Here is an 8,078-nt window from a genome sequence, read left to right as displayed (position 1 = left end):
CAGGTAGGGTAATCCCATTTAAAACCAGGGAGCCACCACACGTGAAAAGAGACTGGTCCTTCATACTATGAAGTGATGGCATTGTTATGGGCGCCCCAGTTTCAGGACCATTCTTCTCAAGGTTAAAATAATTCCCCCAAGCCCTAGCTGGTTTGGCTCAGTGGGTAAAGTGTCAGCCTGCGGACCAAAGGGTCCCGGGTTCGATTCCGATCAAGGGCACATTTGCAGGCTCCTTCCTGGCCCAGGCCCTGGTTGGGGCTCGTGCAGGAGGCAACCAATCGATGTGTTTCTCTCACATCGATGTTTTTCTCTGTCTTTCCCTCCCTCTTCCACTCTCTCTAAAAATCAATGGAAAAATATCCTAGGGTGAGAATTACAAAGATAATAATAATAATTTCCCCCATAAGGTTGGATGCGCATCCCCAGCCCAGCATGTGGGGAAGCAGGACTCCTGCAGAGTCACAGGGAGAGTCCTCTGGGCTCTGTCTCTGGGACACCAGCCCAGGTCCAGGTGCACAACGAGCCCTCCTGGAAGGTGTGCATGTTTCTAGTGCCACAGCCCCCCATCTGGAGTTCGTATGGAGGGGGTGACGGGAAGGATGTGGAGTTCTCTGGACTCTGAGTGCGCTGTCTCCCGTGCTGCCTCTCCCCCAGCATCCCAGCCTTGGTTTTGACCTCTGTCCTCCCTCCCCATCCCCCCCCTGACTGTCCTCAGGGCGTGGTCCCTTCTCGGCTTCTCTTCCTGCCCTCCAGCACCAGCAGATGCTCCCCATTCTAGTTTTATTATTTTATTTCCATTATTTTTTGGGGGTGTGCGTGTGCGTGTCTGTCTCTGTCCCTAAGCCGCGAGCCTCTGTGTCTTATTTAACTCAGTGTTCTCAGTGTCCAGCACAATGCTTGGGGCCTAGCAAGTTCACGGAACAGAAGAACAAATATATAAATATGCCACTGCTAGCCATCCTTCAAGGCTCACCCGGCTCACTCTCTATTGCCCAATTTCTTTCAGACCAATCATCTCTCAATTCTTACCCTTTATTCAACAAGCATTTATTGAGCACCTATTATGGCATTTGGTGCTATGAATAAATTTGACTAGATTCCTGTCTTCAAGAAATGTTAGGAATAGCTGAAAATATAGATAAGTTACTCAACAATTGAGATAGATGCTATTATAGTGAAACAGTTGCAGACTCATAAAGGCCATTTTTAATAACCTTAGAAGATTTATTTTAGTGAACGTTTTATCACTTTGGTGCTAGAATGAAATTTTAATGGAGCCAAGCATAAAACCCTGAATTTGCTCTTCTGTTGTATCACAGAGTAAACATTTTTCTAAATTATAAAATAATGTGTTTATTATAGAAATTCAGGAAAATATAAAAGTAAAAAGGAGAAATAAAATTATTAACTCACATTCAGAGATAACTACTGTTAACTTTTGGTATATATCCTTTTAGCCTATTTATCATCTACCCATAACTGTCTTTTTTTAATTTTAGAAAAACAAAACATAAAGCTGGAATCCTGAGAGTTTTTATTCCTTTTCCCCTTTTATTATAAACACTTTATTATGAAATATTATGGAAAATATGACTGTTAATGACTATGTAATATGACTGTACCATGATTAAAATTAAAAGTATTCTTATTGCATTGGATTAAGATGGTTTTCAATTTTTCTTTATGATAATTAGTAGGAAAATCTTTGTATAAAATTCTGTATTATTTACCTATTTTTTTCCTTTTTGAGGCATTCATCTTTTTCCTATTGATTTTTTTAAAAGCCCCTTTACATATTAAGAGCATCCATCTTCTGACATATTTATTAAAAATATATTTCCTGGTCTGTCTTTTAATTTTGCTTAGTATAAGGTTTTTAAAGCCAGAAAGGATCTTTGAGGACTTTAAATCTAACTCCCTCATCTTAAAAACAAGGAAACTAAAGCCAAAATGTTCAGGTGACTCCCAGATGGCTTAGAGAGCCTGCAGCAGGGCAAGCCTAGAACCCAGGACCCTGGGCCTTCAGTTGGGAACCCTCGGCGTCTCCTCCAGCCATGGGCACATCAGTACTGATCGCGTGTCAAGTTCTTTGCTTTCCAACGGGTTCATTTGTGCTGGTGTTGCCTTCCCATGTGAAGGGCAGGGGTTGTCTCTCAAACCTGTTCTCCATCTTCCCATCCGTTCCCGACCCTCCTTTCCTGCCTCCTGCACATTACTTAGCACACGGCTAGGAATTTGATCAGTACTTTTTGGTTGATACACTGGTTTTTAAAGAGTGTCCAGTAATGATGATGCAAAGTATCTCCTTCCATGCTTACAATCAATCCACAAGGAAGGCAAGGCCTAGAGCGGATAGTGAGGAGAGCAGATTGCCAGGACTTACGCAAGACCTCACAGCTAGACCACGGCAGCACCAGGACTGCAACAACGTTCTTTTGACTTCAAACTCTCAGTTCTTTCTGCCGCACTGAGTTCTCTTTCCCACAGGCCCTTGCTTCTGCCCCACAACCCCCAACTGGGGCAAAAGCTGGCCATTGTTTTTGACTCTGGGGAGGGTTGAAGAGGTGAAGCAGGAGGCCAGCTGGTCACTCCTTTTCGTACAGGGAGCCAGGACCATGGGGCGAGGTCTTGCTGACTGAAACCTCAGAAGCCCGTGAACTGGAGCCAATGTCATGGATGCAGAGGGTCAAGCAGAACTCAACCTGGGTTTTTATTTTCTTTATTATTTTTATTGAGGTAAAATTCATATAGCACACGATTTAATCTTTTTAAAGTGAACAATGCTGTAGCATTTAGTAATTCGCAATATTGTGCATTACTTCTATCTAGCCCCAAAACATTTCCATCACCCCAAATAAAACCCACTCCAAAGCATTTCATCACCCCAAATAAAACCCGGACACACTGAACAGTCACGCCTCACTCTCCCCTTCCCCAGCCCTTGGCAACCACTAGTCGACCTTCTGTGTCTGTGGATTTACTTGTTCTGGAGATTTCATGTGCATGGACCCATTCATCATGTTACTTTTGAGCCCGGCTTCTTTCACTTCGCATCATGTTTTCTAGAACAGCCATGTATGGCAGGTGCTAGTACCTACCTCCTTTTTATGCCTGCGTGATATCCCGCTGTATGGATGTGCCACATTTGTTTATCTATTCACCTGTTGATGGACATTTAGTTTGTTCCCACTCAGCTTGGGTATTGAGGGTAAGGGCCCCTGAAAGCCAGGATCCCTCCAGTCCTAAAATCAACCCTCTCTAGAACCACCACCAGGACCCCTGTTTGAAGATGCCTTTCTCTAGGGGAGAAAGACGCCTCTGGGAGCTCAGCTGAGGAGCAGAGGTGTGAACACGGTGAAGGAGCTCCCTTTTGGGGGATTCTTAGGCCCCTGACATGGGTGGGTGGCGCAGCGATGTGGTGGGGAGTGTGGACCCCCTCCTGGCCCAGGGCTGCTCTTCGGATCCCCACTGCAATCCTCTCTCCTCCACTTCGTTCACAACTTCAATTAGCCCATGAACTCGAGATGCTTCATCAGCTGGCTGGATCAGCAGCAAAATTAAGCCGTCACGTTTATGAACTGCCCTGCGAGTTCTGGGAGGGACTCTGCATATTTTACATTTAATAACTTGCCTCTCGTTTTTATTTATAATGTTAATAATGATTTGGGGGTTGCTCTGGGCGAGCGCAGGGAGAGAGAGAGAGAGAGAGAGAGAGAGACTTTGACACAGAAAGAGGGGAGGACATGTGACAGGGATGACAGCTCTTACCCCTGTTATTAGCGGCCCCTGCCCTGCCCTACCCCACAGGAAGGAGGGGCAGCCCCCCTGCAGGTGGTTGGTTGCTCAGGCCTTGCAGACTGCTCTTTCTCTGGGGGCCCAATGACCAGGAGCTGGGCAGGAGTCCTGGCGTGTTACTGTCTGCCTGCTCTGATGTGGTGTGGGCTCCAGGGCACTCGGTGGGCTTTAGGAAGGCCAGTCCACAAGTGAGGGCCTTCTTCCCCTCTTTCCTGCCCTCAGGCCTGACTCTCTAGCTTCCCCTCAGGCCTGTCCTAGGGGGAACAGGTGCCAGATAGGATGAAAGAAGCAGGGGTTTTGCCCCAGACATGTTTCAGAGGGTGCCTGTGTGATTAGAGCAGTGGTTCTCAACCTTCTGGCCCTTTAAATACAGTTCCTCATGTTGTGACCCAACCATAAAATTATTTTCGTTGCTACTTCATAACTGTAATGTTGCTACTGTTATGAATCGTACTGTAAATATCTGATATGCAGGATGGTCTTAGGTGACCCCTGTGAAAGGGTGGTTCGACCGCCAAAGGGGTCGTGACCCATAGGTTGAGAACCACTGGATTAGAGTGTCCCTCAGCATCTTTCAGGATGAGTGTTTTAGTGACTCCTCATTTTGGATATGAGGACATTAAGGTCTAGAGGGGCCAAGTGACCTTCCCAGATGACCAGCTGGTGACCGGTAGCACTAGAGGGGCCCGGCGGGCCTGGGGATTCCCTTTCAGGGTGGGGAGTGGGGGAGCCAGCCTCTTAGCTCACCCACCTGGGCTCAGTCTGCAGCTCTGCCTCTGACTAGCCCCGGTTCTCTGGGCCTCAGTTTGCTCCCCTGTAACACAGGAGTAACCCAAATATCCATTGCACAAGATTGCCGGGCCATATACTCAAGATCAAGGCAGTGAAAGCTCTTGTAAACTAGCGATCGCCATACGTGTAACTATTGATTGTTTTCTACTGGGACGCGCCCTGTGCCACGTGGCGTCGTTGCTGGGGACGCTCTAGGGAAGGGGTTTCAGAAAGGGCTTAGTTGGTGAGGATCTGAGGCTCGGGCGCCTCATGGTCGCTGTGGGCTCCCCTCTGCAGTGGCAGCTCCGAAGCAGCCATTGACAATACCTAACTGAATGGGCGTGGCTATGTGATGAAACTGGATTCACAAACACAGGCTGGGCCGGATTTGTCTTGCAGGCCATAGTTTGTCGACTCCTGCTCCAAAGCGGCACGTTCTGGGGCGAAAAGCACTGATTTTTGAGAACGCAGGGCTGTCTGGAAGAAGAGTCCCCTGAGAAATAGCCACTGCTTCACAGCAACATTTTTTTTTATCTGCAAATTTTCCCAACCAAGAATCTAGTGCTAAAGGCTCCATTTCCGCTGGCCTCCTGTGGGTGCCTGCAAAGGGACTGCACAGGCCTGGCCTCTGAGCTCCGGGGGTTGGCTCAGCGTATGCCCAGGAAGCGGGAAAGACTCGTCGTCACCTCAGATGCTCCCATTTGGGACAACTGAGGCAGCGCCGCTGCACCAGGGTCTGTGGTTGGAAAGATTACCCTGCTTTCTCCCAGAGCTGGCTCTTCCCTGAATGTGTCCATTGCCATTGCCCTGGAGGAGAAGGGGGGCAAGGGGAGGAGGGAGAACCCAGAGAATGCTGGCGGTGGGAGGAGGCGGAATGGGGCAGGACCACAGCCACTTACTTTTACTGCTCACCTGCCATATGCCAGGCTTTGCGCTCCGTGTCGCCCAGACAGCAGATCCAGTCTTCTCTACCACCTGACAGGGCAGATTACGATTGCCATCTTACAGGTGGGGTAGCAGAGATCCAGACCGGTTAGGTGCCGCCCAGGGGAGTGAGAGGCGGGTTCCCATGCAGCTGCTTCTACCGATTCCCTAGCTTGTCACCCTCCCACTACACCCACTGCCAGGAGGCTCTGGAAGCTAATTAGCATGCGTTCTCCTGCTCCCAGCACACCCTCTTCCTCGGGGCAAACCTGAGACGTGGGGTGGTAGAGTTGGGAAAGGATGGACTAAAAACCAGGGATCTGAGCCCGAGCTCTGCACTTAAATTGCCGCCTGACCTTGGGCAAGACAAAGGCGCTCGCTGGGCCTCAGTTTCCTCACCTGTGCACCGAGATCGTCTTGACGGCACCGTCCAGCTCTGCATTCTCAGAGCTTCTCTGCAAATAGCTTGTGGGGGCCAATCCGTTCTGCTTCTCCCCATCTGGCTGCTCAGCAGGAGGAAGGGAGGGAGGAGGCAGCAGCAGGAAAGCAAGGTCAATCAATTCCAGCCAAGACCAAAGCCTAAGAGATAGGGCGTGGCGTGCTGAAAGATGACGGCTGGCAAAAATCATTAGAAGCATCTTTCAACAATCTATATGCCGTTATCGATCTTGTTATAGATCATCTTCTTCCATTCCTCCCCCTACCTTCTTTTTTTTCCTCTCTCTCCCCAAGATCTTCTCGATCAATACAGCAAGTGCATTGAGACTGTAGCAACACATTTAAAACCTTATAAAAGGTTATTTAGTTGCTAACAGTGCAGTGGTTTCTGCAAAGCCTGCCAAAAGGTTACAGCTTTTTGGGGATCATAAATTACAGACGACAGGAAAAAAGTAAGTGCGGTTTTCTTTATTGTCTCGATGATGGATGGACTCCTGAACAGGGCAGAAAATACATCATATCACCTTTAATGGGCGTGCATTTCTGCAGCCATAACTCACAATTTTAAAATAGAAAATGGTGAAATATGGCATTGTATATTCCACTTGTGACATATTTATGAGTCCTTGCCTTCTTATAAATACAGTGATTGCTATTTCAAAGCACCATGTCAGGTATGAGCTGAGCACAAACAGCTGGCGCGGCTGAAAAATTATAGCCAGAGTGGACGTTTTCAAAAACTCTCTCTCGCAGCAGTAAATTTACAGTGTTTGCACTAACTGTTATTAAAACCAAATCCATATCTTGGCAACAGGAACCCATTGCTCAGGAACAGCTGGAGTGACAGTGTGCCCTGACAGCTGGGGTGAGCTCTAAACTTGGCCGCGGTGCACATCGAGGAGGGAACAGGGAACATCGTGGGCCTCGGACAAAGACCAGGGGGCTCCGGCTCGCAGGTCTGGAGCCCTGGTCAGGTCCCCCCTGGGCCCGCCTCTGTCTCCATCTGACCACCGAGTCTAGTCATGCTGCTTCCAGCTCTTTCCCTGGGCTGGCCAGGGATCCTCTCCTGACAGTGTTCTGTCTAGGCCTTTGAGCCGCTCAGCCCCACTCCCTCCGCTCCCATCTCTCCACCTAGTGAGTCATTTTGGTGTCTGGAGAGGGAAGCAACAGAGCTGAGAAACCTCAGAGGGGAGACAAAGGACAGAGTCCAGTGGGGCCGGCTTGTGTTGAGGAGGTGGGGACGGGAGTGGGGTCTGGGGAGGGGGTGTGATTAGGCTGCGGGCAAAGAAAAGACTGGATATAAAAAGCCAGACGGTCTATCAATAAAAATAATTTTTAATTCAACCAAAATTTGTCAAGTGCCTGTTATGAGTCAGGCATATGTTTAAGGGATGGAAATATAAACAACGAATAAGACATCATTTTTACTCTCAAGGAGCTTACAGTCTACAGACTACCTAATATTTTTATGTTTTCTAAATTCTTTCCTTCTCTGATATTTTATTTGGCTGTTTCAACAACTAAAGAAAACACACGGCTTCTTAGATGGAACGCCAGATATTATGTTGAATGAAAGGAGACAAAAGATTACCTACTTTAGGATTCAACTTATATGGAGTTAAAACAGGCGAAACTGATCTATGGGCAAAGAAGTCAGAACAGTGTTAGCACTGGGGGGCAGGCGTGGGGTGGGGCCTGTGGGAGTCCAGGGGTGCTGGAAGTGAATGGTCTACATCTTGCTTTAAGTGGAGAGTGCACGGGGCATATATAATTAAAACCCATTGCTCTGTAAAGTTAAGATTGGTGCACTTTACAAACTTTCTATTTGTTAGACCTCAACTCTCCCATTTCCCCACCCGCAGGCAGGCATCGGTACTTTGCTGTATAGGTGGGGAGACTGGGCACTTGCCCAAGGACACACAGGTGGTCTCAGAGGAAGCTCCAACTCTACTCTCAAGCCAACACCTTTTATTTCAATGCATTCTCGCTTTTTTTTCCCATCCATGCTGTTTTATTTTATTTTTTTTAATTAAATCTTTATTGTTCAGATTATTACATTGGTTCCTCTTTTTTCCCACCATAACTCCCCTCCACCCAGTTCCCACCCCACCCTCCGCCCTCACTCCCCACCCACTGTCCTCATCCATAGG

This window comes from Myotis brandtii, unplaced genomic scaffold (genome assembly GCF_000412655.1).
Source record: "Myotis brandtii unplaced genomic scaffold, ASM41265v1 scaffold103, whole genome shotgun sequence".
Lineage (NCBI taxonomy): Eukaryota > Metazoa > Chordata > Mammalia > Chiroptera > Vespertilionidae > Myotis > Myotis brandtii.
Note: the sequence above shows the minus strand (reverse complement) of the source record.